The 16,918-nt window shown below is 44.2% G+C and overlaps 1 protein-coding gene across 4 annotated transcripts in view; it reads left to right on the forward strand.

Annotated features, from left to right (window-relative positions):
- Positions 1-16,918, forward strand: part of LOC138503807 (4-galactosyl-N-acetylglucosaminide 3-alpha-L-fucosyltransferase FUT6-like) — a 528,320-nt gene that overhangs the window by 383,627 nt on the left and 127,775 nt on the right. The window contains exon 2 of one of the 4 annotated variants that reach the window (XM_069623822.1): positions 7,085-7,167. The exons of the other annotated variants lie outside the window; for them this stretch is intronic. The gene's annotated coding sequence lies outside the window, so the exon portion shown is untranslated. The remainder of the gene's footprint in view (positions 1-7,084; positions 7,168-16,918) is intronic. 4 annotated transcript variants of the gene reach the window in all.

Here is a 16,918-nt window from a genome sequence, read left to right on the forward strand (position 1 = left end):
CAGAACCCTGATTGCAATGCATCCAATAAGCCTTCTCTAGCCACATACTCTTGTAACTGCATTGGGAACACTTTCTACAAATGTTTCCAGGCCAGGGAAGGCCTGCCACTGGTTGATAATTCTGGCAATTGTCAGGGTCTAGATTGGGCTTTTTTAACAATGGAGAAATTATAGATAACTTCAATTCATTAGGTACTATCCCCTGACTTAAAGGTGGTCAAGAAAGGAGAGATATCTAGTGCTATGTATTTTGCCACACATGCGGGCAGAGGGAAAAGGGCATTGTTTGTAAGTTTGAAGGCCTTTAACAGGGTACAGATAGTATCTTCTGACACTATATTGAAGCAGAAAAGGGTACCATTTGCTTAACTAGGATGAGGTACCCATATCAAGATGGCTGAAGGCCTCCCTTGCCTTGACTTCCCTATCCTGTGTTATCTTCTCTTGAACAGCTTGTATCCTGTCCATAAAAAAGTGATTAAATGCATTGGCCTTCTCTACTGATGGCAGGTACTGTTTTGGTCGGACCAAATTCAAGTTGATCGAGAATATTTCTCGTGCATGCTTTGCAAGCTGTTTCTATTTTTCCAGTTAGGAAGTCAGACTTTGCTCTGAAGATGGCTATTTTGTATTTTTTAGGGCTACTTTAACCCTTTCTGGCCATTCTCAATTTCTAAATCTATGCATGTTCTCTCTACTCCTCTAGAGATTTTGTTCAAGTCTGATAAATTCGAAGTAAACTAGGGTTTGGACATTTTCCTTGATTTTACTCTTAAAGGAGTGTTTTTACAAAACAAAGGAATGTTTCTACAGCCCCAGAGAACCCCTGTGTGTCGAGTGTTTAGCCCGATAATGGAAATTTGCTTTCACTGATGCATGATTTAGTGGCACCTGTGTCAACCATGAAAATTAATGATTTGTTTCTTGTCTCAGCACCCACCAAGGGCTCCTCGTCTGGGTGGGTAGTCATGGACAGGACTGGACATGCAAGAGCTTTCTGTGGGCTGGCCTAATTAGAATATGTATTTGTGCCTGGGAACGTGAAGGGGTTCCCCCCCTTTCACAGTCACTCCTCGATAATGTGTCATTGTCCCATTTGGAACAATGATACTGTTGAGTACATGGACAACATGTGATTGGGCCCAAAGTGCTGGTTGTGGTAAATGGGCAGGCGGGGTGGGCATCTGTGCATGAGGGGGTTATGTCGGTAGCTGTGTGTAAGCTTGGTGTATTTCATATGGTATTGATGTAGGCATGGGGGCGCTTGGAGGTGTTGCTGCTGAGGGAGTGGCAACGCAGGGGCATATGGGTTATATTCAGGCCCACCCCTACTTCTGCACTCCCTTATGAAATGACCCAGTTTACTGCACCACAAAAACTGAACTGGTCCTGCTTCTCCCCTCAATCTCTTTCCCCCAAAGCCACTTCTGCCTCCCCATTCTCCTGGATACCCTCGTTTTCCTGGTTTGTTGACCTCACTGATACCACTGAGAGACTGTGGCTGGGACCCACAGTTCTATTGCCCATGTTCTGCCAAACTGCCGCCATTCTCTCATCCGCTCGTGGTGCTGTCTGCTCTGCTGAATCCGTTTGGGTCACTACTACAACCGCTCCCTCAACTGACATTTTTTTTCATTTGTTCTGCAATAGTTCCAGTTCCTCAGCCTGCATCCTCTGTGCTGTTTCTTTCTCTCGCTCTCAAATCCGTTTACAATGGTGTACAATTATGGTCTGTATTTCAGCCCACTCCTTTGCTTCTATGCTGACCATCTTGTTGATAGCCTTCTATACTTCCTTGTGCAATCTCCTCTTAATAACAAAGTAGAAAAGCAGAACTGATCAGTCACACTGCTCACCCATCTCCACCAGCCACATCTATTGCACCTTTAAAATGTATTCAGCAGGGTCCTCATCATCCCCCAAGGTGGATTGCATTATGAACTGAACATCTGGTGTGTCGGGGTATGCCTGCCACAGTGCGGCCCACACCTGCACTCTGATATCTTTGAAGTGGGCCCCATCATGAGTCTCATCATCGTCTATTTTTACTCCCGGTTATCCTGCCTTAACCCAAACTCTGCGCCTGTTTGCAATGAGCAAGCTTTTTATTTCTCCCACTGCCAAAGGGATACCTGCTGTGTGTTTTTCAAATGCATATATCCATTTCCCAGCCCCTGCAGTGAGGGCCCATGGATCATACTGCGCTTGTCCGGGGCCTTTATGCAGTAATGGCAGCTGGGCACGTAACCCTTCTTTCCCTCTCCTGCTGTCACTCGCTATTTTTCTACTACCGCTGTCCAGACAAATCTGTTCCTCAGCTTGGGCCCCACAAACTCTCTACCCTTGGGGTAATTGTCAACACTTTCTCTTCTTCCTCTAGTTTATCCATCGTATCTCACTCTTCCTCCTGTAGTTCCATATTTGTATCACCATCTCACCTCATCATCCCGTAAACTACACTTCTGGCCCCTCACTTGTCACACTTCCCCTTCTCCTTCTCAATGTGCACGTCCTTAATCATGGTACTATCCAACCTAAATAAAATGTCTCCAGCCCTCAATTCGTCTAGTCCGCACCCCTCCTTATGCCTCTTCCAACTCCTTCTGTGATTTCCGATCCCCCTTATTCTCGGCCTTTAACAGTGTAGCAGGATTAGTATTAGTGTGGTATGCGGGTGGTGCTGTGGCTGGTGATGGCACATATGTGGGGTTAGTGTTTCCGGTGGTGGGAATGGTTGGATAGAATCCCACTGGGGTCAAAGGCAATGGCCGCTCCACAGATGGTGCTACCATATTTTGAATTGGACCATCACCCTTCTGGGATTTACACTCATCACTGTCTTCTAAATCCTCCACCATTTTCCATAATTCCGAAATCTCTTTAATCTTGCATTTAGCAGCTAAGAATGTATACATGTGTTCCAATATACCCCTATTGTTCTTAGCCTGCTCTGGCCATGGCCGGAATATCCCACCTTGTGTCTCGGCCACCCACTGTCTGTGATACTTTTCAATTTTTTTCTTTATATAGTGGCAATGCGTCACACACTCCAACGGTGTAACTACCCCCATATTAAACCATCTCTATGCAGAAAGATATAAAAATGTATACACAATATGATTTTGTCTTGCACAATCCTGCCAGTTGGTCATACCCTTCCTCGTCGCCTCTAATCACGTTCCCCTCCCCTTTCTTTCTTCCTCACTCCACACCCATAGACACTCCCCACACACACAACACCCAAACTGTTCTCTCACAGGCCCCCCTTTGGCCTCCTCCTACCACAAAACATACATTGAAAAATGCTAAAACAACCAACTAAAATAATAAGCTAAAACAACAACCAATACTGTGTTCCCCTGCACGGAATATATTGGCCACAGGAATTCGAGCACTCTAAATATACAGAGCCCCTATGTTTTATATTCTCTTCTCCTTACTCAAAAAATGGGGGCATCTTCTTCCCTAACTTGGAAAGGATTACACTTCTCTATTTCTCTTCTCCTATATAATAACAATAAAAAACATACCAGCCACGTGGTCTATCACTCAACACACTGCGCAATGGCACAGTCTCACCTTCTCCCCAATTCGCTCTTGCACTCACACACTTCTTCCCTGTTTCCCCAATCCTCTCTCAAAGTCCTCTCCCACTGTTCTCACCCACAGAGGGTGTACTCACAGGCGCATGTTCACCCATGCTCCTCTGTAACAGGGTCCTATTAACGGCCTACACATGCTAGGTGCTGCCCTCCACTTCAAAGAGCAGAAAGTACTTCTGTGAAAACGACCCCTGTACACCACTACGGGTTGCACGCTTAGGAATGGTCGCTGCAGGTGGGCGCGGCCACTCCAGATGTGCTGTCAGGAATCCTCCATCTGTCGCAGAAAAATCGGGGTATCACGTCGGGGTCACGAGTTTGGCTGGCAGACCTCCATTGCACACACTTAGAAAATAATACAACCCACTAGGCAAAATCCTCCAGGACACCTTTTGCAAGGAGAACAAGGTTTAATCACACCTAAGAAAAATACATGCCAGCAAAGAACTCTGCCAACACGGAGTGCACTGATAAAAACAGCATAAGCAGTAAGTTATAAAGGCACACAGTGTCATAAGTGATGTAAATTGCATAGTTTACAGATCCAAGTGGCTGGTTGATACGACATTATACATATACTGCCTGCTCCATAAGGGATGCCAGGTCATTGGTCCTAGCCCCTTATATTAATCTTTTTCCAAGTGGGGTTTTTCTTTGTACATCATCAGCTGTGAAGCTCTTAATTGGCAATTATCCACACAAATCATTGCATTCCCTATCTGTGCCCTAATGTGCACCTGCTACTGAAGACATGGGTGCAGAGGATACTTTTCAAGATCACAATAACTTGCAAAGCCTAGCTCAATCCCAGACACGTTGGCGCCTTTAGAAATCTTTCCACCCTGGTTTTAGGTTTGTTACTTTTCCCCCCTTGCACCTAGCAGCACAAATCACAGGGACCCAGGATGTGGTGAACCCACCTTTCTACTGTGATCTTCATGACAAATTGGCACTCTAACAGTTTTATGGTCTGGGGCTGGCTGGTACACTGGAATGCTGGGGTCTTGGGACGGAGACCTCTCAGCACTATAACTTAGGGTTTGGACTGGTGAAGGTCAAAGGCTCGTGCCTTCCTTCTCTTAGGAAAACTGTTCACAGGGAGCTCTCGGCCCCCTTGTGGCCTTGCAAGGCACATTCCTTCTAGGATACATGTGCTAAATGGTATGAAACAATGAGGGGTTTATGAATCTCAGCGGATTTGTTCTTTCTCACTGCTGCCTGCGCTGCAACCCGTACCCGCATGCACACACCTATTTCTATGCTCTGCTCCCAGGCCTACTGCCCTGGCTGCAGCGAGGCGCTAGGCCTCAATTTCAAAATGGCTGCCAGTTTCTAAAATGGTGTTGCACTTCCAACGCAATCTATACCAAATATATGATAAGCTACCCATAATGCAGTTTTAATCGACACCTCCTCCCACCTATAGCCTCCCCAAGCACCTACAATACACTGTTATGCCTCAGCCTTATACAGAACCTCTTTTGGACCAGGGACGATCGTCCCCGCTCCCCAGCACAATACCAATTCACAACTTTGATTGTGGTGTTGGGTGAGAGGGTGGGGGCAGGGAGCACCAGAATCTAAAACCAGCACATGGGAAGGAGGTGCAACATCCTCCCTGGCACCACCGATCATTTCAGAAATTACCCTCTTTATAAAATATGAAGAAGGGAATTGAAATGAGTTAAGTGCTTCTGGCAGGTAAATGTGTTCACCCCTGTAGCTAGTCATAGGTTTGTATGCAATCAGCAGATTCTCAGACTTTCACCCTTTTCAATTTTGATGTACTAAATAACATTATGTTGGATAAAAGTAAAACATGTTACTGAATATAATACCAAATACAAAGATTATGTTAGCAAGTACTATTGAGAAAACAGGAGAATAAACCATCATTGTTATACATAACAGGTTTCTAGATCTGGGTCTGTGGCTCATGGACTAATGCATTCACTACAGGCACCTGTATTTAACCTCATGGTCATAGGTCTGAATCCCGCCGTAGCCAATCAAGCACTCATCCTTCTGAGGTCATTAAGTTGGGTAACAATAAACACTGGTTGGCTGTCAATAGCGCCAAGTTGCTCCTCTGGGGAGTGAACGCGCGCTCTACAAAGACACAGGTTATGTAGAAAGATGTCTTTAATATTTTCAGTTTGGCTTAGAATGGGTGTTGGGTCTTTGCATATCATGGGTATAAACACAACTTGCTCTGCTCACGAATGACAGCAATGCATCAATAACTGCATGCTTGCGCTCACTTAAAAATGTGATCAAGGGCGAGATGCAGACTATGGGCTAATTTGGGTCAAAAGGAAAAAAGAGAATGGATACACTTTGAGTGTCAAAGCAGAAGGGATTTATTTCTGACCAACCGTATTTTTCTCTGAATAATAACACATTTTGTCATGTGACGTATGTACAGATGAGTAATGGCATTTGTTATGTATGACCTTGCTGCAATTTTGGACATCTTGGAATTCGACAGACCGTACGAAGTGTGAACTACTGTTGTAAAATTTCAAAGTCATAGAATACAATTGTTTTCTTTGGGAAAAAACCTTGAATCACATAATACGCATTATGTATAACTTGGTTTGCTCATAAAAGCACAATGTGCAAAGTATCTATTAAAGGGAGAGAGAAAAAAGGTGTACTATACCTATATGCCTACTAAGCTGAAGCCTTTGATGGAGAATTTCTCAGCAAACATAGTAATAACTCTGAGATTTCAGCATATTTTGCGGATTCAAAAATGTGCAAATGAAATACTGTGACGCCTATTCAGCTATTCTTGCACACATCAAAAGTCAACAACAGAGGAAGTAAGTGGCAAGTAAAACAGGCAGGGAATACCCTTCCTTCTCTTGTGAAAATGATAATGCCAACTTGAGACAGAAATGATGAACTACTTGCCCTTGGGATACATGAAATGTAACTGGCTGATAGCGCAGTCCTGCAAGAAAGTATTTCTGTGATATGAAGAGTAGCAACAACTTTTATTTATTATTCTTAAAGAAAATATTTTGCAGGTTTTGAAATACTCCGGAGTGCAAACACAAGTGCAGTTCGGCTGTGAGAATCTGCTCAAATCAAATCAGATTGACTCCTGTTAGGGACATTATACTGTGGACTACATGTGGATTTTTATTTAATTGATTTTAAGGCCACGCCCCCTTTGGCCAGATCGTATATTACCAGGCACCTATGCGCACTTGCGTGCGTGCACCCCAGAGTGCACACACGAGTGCTGATGGACTGTGAGGCTCTGCTCAAACCAAGTGAGGTACGCTGGAAGATTTGAATGTTTGAACGCATCCCAAAACCTCACTGCTGCCAATGACATTCGGGACAGTATTTATTACTGATCTTTCTTCCTTTCTTTTTTTTAATACAGATGTACTGATGTTTGGGACATTATACTGTGGACTATATGTGGATGTTTATTTAATTGATTCTAAGGCCATGCCCTCTTTCGGCAGATCGTATATTAAGAAGCACCTGCACGCACCCGAGGTGCACACACCAGTGCTGTTCGGGCGTTCAGCGGTTTAGCGAGCAGCAGGTAACTAGGGTTAACATGTTTATTCTTTTCAGTTACTTCAGAGGCGTGTTTTGTTTGAATTAGTATACCGGCTGCAGGCGGATATAACACCTTGAAAGCACGACCATGTTTGTAATTCCTGACGTTGTTTGAGCTTAGTAACACGTTATTGTTAAGCATTTTCTGTTGCTATTGCATACTACGTAATTGAATGTACATGAGGGGTGCTAAGTGAAGAGTTTCGATGATGTTGTATGCTTAAAGTCTAAAAACCACCATACCACAAAGAGAGTGGATGAGAGGCACTGGGGGGGATGACAATGAGAAGGCTCCTGTGGGAAACGGCCAGGGCATTAGGTACCAGATACTCTTGCAACTAAAACGACAGCTTTTGGAGTGCTGTGCGAAATCTTTGACCTCAGACGTTTAGAGGTTACTGGCCTAAGGTACGTGAGAGACAACACCTCCTACTCCCATAATGAAAGATTCATCTTTACATACTTCCTTATAACATTTATTAACTGTGGGAAAATCAGAGGTTCTCTTGATACATTTTGAGGAAATGCTCGACTCAGCCCTGGTACCAGAAGTTAGACAAATGGAGCAAAGTGACCAGTAGATTCAAAACAACAAGGTCACAGAAATGTTGTTAAATGATATTGTCCCGGGGAAGGAGGCAATTAGGGGTGAATTGCATCCGCCCTAATCACGGAAATTCATGTCCATTTTAGAGAGAATTCTGAGACGGTTACTCTATGCTCAAGATTTAACAGTGACACCAAAGACTTCCATTAGGGAGCAAATAAATGAGAAAATCTGAACTGCTCAGCGCTTGAATTTATATTCCCTCTTTGTCTCTACCCCTCTTCCGTCACCTTCTATGTTAGAGCAAGTATTGATGCAAGAAACTCAACCAATGGAAGGGAGAATGGTCCACCCACTACATTTATCGGGATCACCAATATTACATCCAGAATCTTTAAATTATACAGTAAACTCCTCATCAAACCCTTCTCTATCTATTGCTATGCCTACCGCAAGAAGGTAATTTGGTCTGAATCAGGGGGCCATTCTGTTATTGGAAGTATCATTAACAGCCATGAATAACAGGATCATGGTGTTGACAATACTATTTGAAATCATAGAAAAAAAATCAGATGAACAAACAATCTGATTGACTACGCTTTTAGGAAAAATTAACCAAATGGAAAAGAACATTGGTCAGCCAATAATAGAGCATACCTTATGGGAGGGTGATCTCGAAGAGATAAAAAGATTGATATCTACATCTATATCAAATTAGCTTACACCAGAGGTGATTCATAGCAGATCCCCTATTGAGGGGAATGTGCATATAGAGGACGACATACCCCTATTCATCCAAGAGCACTCTATTATTGATGTAGAACATATCCCAAGGCAGCAAGAATGCTTGCAAGATATTAGGGAGAATATGGTTGAAACACAAGAACCCCTATTGAAAACAGTTACAAATCAGAGGGTATTGTTAAATGCTAGGCCAGCCGTGAATAAAAAGATATCTAAAAACAAAGCTCCATTATTAAAATCAACGAAGCATGGTTCAAGGAAGTTCCTAAGAGCACAGACTGTCCTTCCTTTTGTTCAAGATGATGCTAGAAAAGAAAACTAAAACTGGCAAAAAAGCCATACAACAATAAAAAAAAACATAAATCGTTAAAAATTGTGATAGAGGAGATAGTCAATAACTTTGAAACTAACCAGAGTCAAATTAATTTGGGTGAGACTTCAGTTCAAGAGGATGATTTAGTAAATCTTACCACATATTCAATAATCAGTGATTTATTTGACCAAGATCCTACTACTTATGTTCATAATTAATCAATTGAGGCATCCCAGCATGTAAAGTGTCAGATAGGGAAAGCTAAGAAGGAAATTGAGAAACAGATAGGAACATTTTATGCATTAGAACAAAGAAGGTTGGGACCATGTAGCTGATTTACATCATGAAACAGATGATGCTTATACGGGTCTTGATAAGCAAAGTGTTGGGGAGAAGCTGGACCCCCACCAGGGCTGTGGGGGGCCAGCAGCCATACCCTCACCAGCTATGGGAGACCCCAACACCTCCCATATGGCCCACAGAAATGCAACAGAGACCCCAGCAGGCAGCCACATGTTCCAATCTGCGTTTATTTCTGGGCAGCAAAAAAAGAAAAAAAAAAACACGCAGAGCATCGTGCACATCGAGAGTTCAGGCGCCGTCTCCCCCGGGGCTGGCTTGCAAGCCAGCTTTGTAATCACACTGCAGGCTGACCTCACAGAATTGGATCAGCTCCCAGAAACCTATCTCCTCCTGCTATTGGCTGCTAAGTGATAGGTTACCTATGTAGCCCTTATAGAGAGCCTGACAATTGGATGTTAGCCTTTTGTGTCAGTGGGTTGGTTTAGCTGTGCCAGCCCCCCATTACCTAATTCTAACTTGTTGCATTATGACTTTGTTCCCATAACTTTTTAGCTGAAGCAAGCAGTTCGCACCTGAGCTCTGAGCGCTGATTGGCTGGGCTGAGCCATTCTTGTTACAATTATGTTTCAAATGTTGTGCGAGTCTTTGCGAAAATGTCTTTCTTTCCCAGAATGAAAAGAAAAAAACACACTGGGTTGCCGTGGTTTATTCGCATTTGTGGAGAATTAAAAATGTTTGTCTGCAGAAAGCAATCTTATCTTGAATGCGCAACCTTGGCTGCTCGTGTGTTTTGCGAGGAGCATTGCTGAAGGCTTCTGCAGCCAGTGTTCAGTGAGAGAAATGAACTTGGCTGTAATTTTCCTGAAACATGGCTTTACACTGTGCAATTAGACCATGTTAATTCATATAGGCATTTGCAAGCCTTTAAAGAGGGATTTTTGTGTTTGTAGATTCTGATATTGCAGCATTGATTCTAATATAGCATGGAAGTTGCACTGTTGGTGAAGTGGGTGTGTTTCAGCATATTTGTCACCCATGGGTGCGCTGGGGCCTGGTTCAAATGATAAGTGCGCTCCTTGTTCTTCCTGCTGTTCTTCTGTATATGCGCCTGGGGTGAGGGGGCATGGGTTTGATCTCGATTTTCCCTCTTCAGTCCCCCCTCTGGTCGACTTTGTCGACCACACCACCAAGCAACATTCACCTCCTTCCGGTCTGCATATCTTTGTCAATCCCTTGAAGTGTCCATAATTCTTTGCATTGTTGTTGATGAACAGTACATATAGGAGTGTTCTCCTTCTGTGTTCCACCACACTCACTTCCCTTCGTACTTCCTCTGATCACAGGGAGTGGCCACCTTTATTACTGCTGGAACCATGTTGCACACTGCTATCTTCTCCCTTAGTCCGGCTCTTCCTTTCACCATGTCTCTTATTTGCATTCCGATGTCTTCTTCTGTTGTTCTCTTACATCTTGCAATGTATCTCTATCTTGCACAATGATGCTGTGCTCGGTACTAGTCCTTCCGTTATCACCTTCAATCAACCAGGCAGTCATGATGTCATCCATTACCATGCAAGCACTAGCTAGTTCTTTGCTTTCTCTTTTCAGATGCATTTTTTGCTGATCATTCTTTAGTATGCTGGTACTTCACCCAATCATTCTTCTGCCTCGCTCGAGAAGTAATTCCCCCCTCTTTTTACTCCTCTGTCTGTTTCTCTTCTTCCGTTGTTTTCCATCTTGGTGAATGTGTCACTCTTCACATCTTCCTTGGTCATCACCAACAAGGGCATGCTGATGCGCACCAATGAACACTCTCCTCCCCAATTCAGTGGTAGTTTTTCTTGATCTTTAGATGCATGTGTTCAATAGTAGTCCATAAGCAGTGATGTTCTTGCTCTCATCTCGCAACTTCTCTCAACCTTCTTGCATCCAGAATGATTGTCCACTTCTTGTCACTGTTGTGCTGGTAACATAACACTGGTACCTTAACAGTATACGTCCTTCTTCATTCTCCACCCAAGTGACCATCTTCGCTCTTTTGTCTCACTCCGTTAGGCACTTATCATATTTTTCTCTTTTATTTTATTTTTTCTTCTCTCTTTTTGTTTTTCTTTCTTCTTTTATTATTTATTTATTTTTTTTCTTTTTCTCTTGCAGCTTGCTCACTTGTGCATCTGCTCGTTGTTTCTTCTCTCTCTGGTCACTTTCCACATACAGTTGTTCTCCAATTAGCTGCTTTATGTAATCATCTTCCACAGGGGATTACCCCCCTTTTTCTTTTTTAAATGTATTATTTTTTTTTTTAAATCAATCTCAATGTTGCTGTCTTCCCTTGCAATCTTCTTCGCACCTTGGAATACATGGGCGTCGTGCTCTGCTGTAGTGATTTCTGTTGTAATCAATTCTCTTCCGGCATATGTTAAAGAACAGTCAGGACAGCTCTCTCCAGTGGTGTCCCTACCAATTTTGTACATGTGTGCATGTTGTTGGTCACTTCTGCTATGTGTGTTATGTGTATGTTTTACTCCCTTTGTGTCTGCCCTTAACTCTCCTTACTTTAGCAGCAGCTTTTCCTCACCCACTGACGCCGTAACTCTTCCTGCTTAGGTTAGGGAATGTTAGCAGGGGATACAGCGGTAATGCTCACTATTACAAATAATTTTCAAATTACCACCCCCATTATTTCGTTCATCATTAATAGTCCCATCGTGAAGGTAAAAGTCCTTATTTGCTTGCCCATAACCACTTACGCTGCTGGGTCCTTGCAGCTGATGAGATGATAAAGTTGCCCGCCTGAAAATCTCAAGAAAGGCGTTAATACGTTAGTACTTGTTAGTAACCTCAAGCTCCGCGAACTAAACAATCACTAAGGGCAAAAATCAAACCTCCCCCTGGACATTTCGTGTTTTCAAAATTTCTCAATATGGGTAGGGAAAATCTTGGGCTGTTTATTCAATGGAAGCAAGGAAATATACTTCAGGGAAACATGCTCTAAGGGGTCTGAGGTTCCTGATAGGGTGGGCAATTGAGTGGGGAATGCTTCACGATCCTTTAATTAGTAGTCCTCAGTGTTACTAATGGAAGATAACATTAAGGAAATTTCCTACACATTTCTAACAGCATACATACGCAACAACCTGCATGTGCGGGGAAAAGAGAAGGAACAAAACAGTGTTACAGCTGTAGGTGCACAAAATGTAATATGAAACTCAATTAAACTTTGGACATGGGTGTGTCAGTCCCTATTCTAGTTGCTAGTGTGCGTTGGACCATAGGATGGCCATGTTTCCCTAACTCGGGAGTGTTCGTGCTATTTTGCAGTTCATGAAAATGTCTTGCGTTGGCCCTGTTGATCGTTCCTCCCTCGTTGCCAGGGTGGCCACCGCTTTGTAGGGCTTGACGCCTCACACATCTAACAAAGTCTGTCAGGAGGGCAAAATGTCCCACTGTAGTCCATAGCCATTGGGTGTTGGTTGTCCGTTGTCTTCAGGCCTGCCCTGGGTCCTTTATATCTGGCGAGAAATTAAATGGAAGCGCTTGAGACCTGAGCATTTACAAATTCTTCATTTTCTTGACCTAACCTCTCTGCACTACTCTTGCACTATTCAGTGTCCTAGTGGGAGGAGCCAATGGTACATTTATGCACCATCCTGTCACCACCTGGTGGCGTTCAATGACGGTCTGACCGTAACTTGTTGCACTATTTGAAATGTACCCGGAAAATGGGTTGGCACTTAATTTATGTGAAGATACTCATTACACACTTGGATCATATATACGCAATTTAGGTGCGAGTGTACAAATGGGCCTTTGGATCTTTATATTTACTGTGCTTTTGTTGTAAGCTATTTATAGTGCGTGCCTTTGTCCCGTGGGCATTAGGCACTGACAAGCTAAACAGGGAAACATCAGGGTGGTAAATTTGTCATATAGGATGGCTGTGTTTCTAAATTAAGTGGACCATGTTACTTAGTATAATCGCAGGGTTTTAAAATCTTTTTTTCTATGGCTCCTCTCTCAACTTCTCAGGGCATGTCTCACAGTGAACTGCAAGCACTTTCAGCCGGTGCTAATGAAATTCACTACCAATTATTCGCTACCTGTCCCTCCCCCCTCTTTGTGTTTTATTTATTTATTTATTTATTTATTTACTTCCTCTTTTCTTTCAAACCCAACCGTCACAATTTACTCCCATTCGCTCTATCCCACCCCATGTCCACTTTTTAAACCCTACCTACTCTGTTAATTACTCATTTAGTCTAGTATTTGATTACTCCACTACTGTAATTACTGTTACATTTAAACAATATATTTATCCCCCCCATTATCTGCTCTCAAATTTTAATACAACCATCATTCTCTGGTTCGTGCAGCAATGACCTATTTCCCTATGTGTGTTGGTTAATGCATTTGTGCCAGTGCTATTTTCAAAAGCGCTAGTGGCATTACCACTTGCACTGTTATTTTGTCGCCAAATTAATTCTGTTGGGAACATGGATCATCCACCCTTTACCCCTATTTCTCTCCTCCCGTGGTGAACTGTCAATGAAATGTAGGCCTCCCCCCTCAAGTGCACCTTCTTCCACCTTGTGTGTCTCATTTAATTGTTCTGTGTTATTCGTGTATTCATGAGCCCAGTCTCCTCGCTGAAAGATGTGTGCTCAAAATGTAGCTAAATGTACTCTCTTGTGATGCGCTATCATTATGCACCCCCCTCTGTATCGTGCACCCCCATTATGCTTAAACAATCTTCCTTACTTTCAACATGTGTATGTCTGGTGTTTAACAAGTTATGGATTTCGCTGTTAATAAGGTGGTCATATCTACATCGCTCATGATGTCACAAATGTCTCATCCCTAATGCATGGCCTGGTCGCCCCACTGTCACCCAGAAAAGAACATGTTTTGATACCTATCACCACCCCTATACAATTGTCCTCTGCATAATTGAGTGTGCGTGAGTGTGTGTGTCGGCGTGCGTCTCGCCCGCTCTGTCGGGGAGGTGGAGCATGAGTGTGTGTGGCAGAGTGAGTCAAATCAAGTTTGTCTTGGGCTGTCCTATTAGCCATATAATGTCAATCTATGTCCTTTGAAAGGTTTGTTCCCCATCAGGAAGACCCCTCCCAGTCATGTAACCGGTACCATTGCTATTGTGTCAGTGTTCTGTATGGGTGCTGGCTGCTGTGCAGTGCCCCTGTGTTGTGATTCTTGTCAGTCCTGGGGTAGTGGTGCTGTCATTTGTTGTGTCTGTACATGTAGTGGTGACAGTGCCTGCGTTGGTGCTTGTGGTGTCTGCTGAAATGATCCCGTCCTGCCCCATGTATCCTCCCCACATGGGCGGTGCATATTGTGGTGGTTGTTGACACTGCTATTGTGATTCTTGTGCGTGTGTGTTGAGGCTGTTTTTAACTGCCCCTCCCATTGCATACTTTAATAATTTATTTTGTGCCTACTTGTCCTCATCTGCCTTTCTCTGCCCCTGCCGTTTTATTTATTTATTAACCGTCTTCTCTTGCCACAATCTACAATGCACACAGTCAATGCCTCGCGCGTTATCCTTCCTTCCTCCCTTCCATAACCCCATGCATGCTGCACCACCCCTTACTGATCCTCTATCATGTTTGGCTGTGCTGTCTCGTTCAGTCCTTCTCTCCTCCTCCAATCCCTTTCTTCCCTTTCCAGTTCCCCCTCTCTGTTGCTATTGTTACTCCTTGCACCTCCCCCGTTATCTTCCCTTTAAATTGAATTCCTCTGTACCTGTGCCTTCAAATCTGCTTCCATGCACTGCAGCCCTCCCTTGCTCACTCCTGTGCTGCTAGTGGGTTGTTCTGCACCTTCCTGTTTGTTCGCTTTAGTGTATTGTGATTGCGTGTGTGTGTGTGTGTGTGGTGTTTAAATGTCCTTCTGCTGTTTTCAGTTCTCTCATGCAATGCATTCCTTGCTTACCATCTGTGTCAGCAAATATTACACTCCCAGAGGTTCAGAAGGTTGAGTCCCCTCTTCCCTCTGCTCGTGCTGGTTCAGCATCAGCTGACCCCTCGCATCTTCCCTTTTCTTCATGCACACAGTTCAACTGTAGCCATGTGCTTTTAAAGCTATTCCCGTGTAAGTGCTGTGTATGTGTGTCCTTAGCGATTGCTGCACGCTTCTGGAGAAGCCGCCTATGAGCAGCCATGGTCTTTTTTAATTTACCTTCAGTACTTTTGAATCTTTGCACACTATGTTTTACTGACTTATTTCGGCATGGAAGCTGTGTGCTACACAACAGGTGAAGGGGAGTCATTTCTGTATTGTGTGATACATTTTACCTCTATTCAATTTGAAAATTTCGATAGTCCGCTGTTCAGGGAGCAAAAGTTAAAAGATAATTGAACATTTTTCAACTTCTGTGAGCCTTCTTGGCTCCGCACCTTAGCCAGTGCACTCCACGTGCAGCCCATCTTCACCAAACCATTGCCTTCTCCGGCACACCCCCACAATCTTGCGCATGTGTCTTCCACACACCGCCTCTGGGTCACCTATTCTCCAAATCCAAAACCACACCACTATCTCCTCACCATCAAAACTCTGTGTCCTATGCATCAATCTGAAGGTGACGTCACCAAACTAAAAACACAGTGCAAATGAACAGACGAAATGTGCATACACAAAACAATAACCCATTTCTCCCAACCCCACAAAAATCCCAGAATAAAACCCCACAATCCCCACAGCTGTCTTCCTGTCTCAACTGGAACAAGGTAAACCACAATAAAAACTCTTATAATTGGACTGCGCACACTGCGTCGCCTCGCGTGTGATACGCTCCTCACCAGGGGACCTTAACCAGCCAACTATCTTCCGCACTCGGGAACAATCTAGCTACCTCCTGCAGGGAAACATCATCCACTCACTGAACTAAAACGCTCAATTAGCAGGGAACCTCATCTACTCATTGATCTACAACGTCAATTCATAGGAAATCCATACCCCTGTACATGAAATCGCCATCCGAACCAACCAGCGCGGCACTCCTTTCTATATGTGGGGAGTCGCTACCCCACCCAATATCCTCATAAACACAAGAAGGGACAACTGCCACCGCTCCAGTCCCAACAATTCACATGCCGATCACCACCAATGCGCCAAATTTTGCGACAATGTACAATCACCCACCACCCAATTTACAATGCCTCCCCCTGTTTCTACCCAAACAAAAGAACTTAACATTTCTGCAACATACTGATCAACAATGCATCATAATACTTTAAACATTTCCCCCCCTCAAAGCCCATGTTGCTGGTTGACTTACATTTCCTATGCTGCACTGGCACTTGCTCTGCTGCTGGACACCCCCTCAAGGCGCTTCACCGGACCCCTTCTCCTGCAGGGCTCTCACCTGCCCTCAAGCAGGGCATTTCCAAGTGGCCCCCGATGCCTTTAGCCGGTTACGCGCTTTCCAGTGGTCTTCAGGTGCAGGCGAGGGTCCCACGGCTTCCTTGAGTCGGTGGCAGGGAGTGCAGTTCAACGCAGGGCTTGCGCAGGCAGTGCTCATTCACCCATGTTACAATCAGCAATGAGCCTCACAGAGGGCACCAACTTGTTGGGGAGAAGCTGGACCCCCACCAGGGCTGTGGGGGGCCAGCAGCCATACCCTCACCAGCTATGGGAGACCCCAACACCTCCCATATGGCCCACAGAAATGCAACAGAGACCCCAGCAGGCAGCCACATGTTCCAAACTGCGTTTATTTCTGGGCAGCAAAAAAAGAAAAAAAAACACGCAGAGCATCGTGCACATCGAGAGTTCAGGCGCCGTCTCCCCCGGGGCTGGCTTGCAAGCCAGCTT

This window comes from Ambystoma mexicanum, chromosome 11 (genome assembly GCF_040938575.1).
Source record: "Ambystoma mexicanum isolate Mex_15411 chromosome 11, UKY_AmexF1_1, whole genome shotgun sequence".
Lineage (NCBI taxonomy): Eukaryota > Metazoa > Chordata > Amphibia > Caudata > Ambystomatidae > Ambystoma > Ambystoma mexicanum.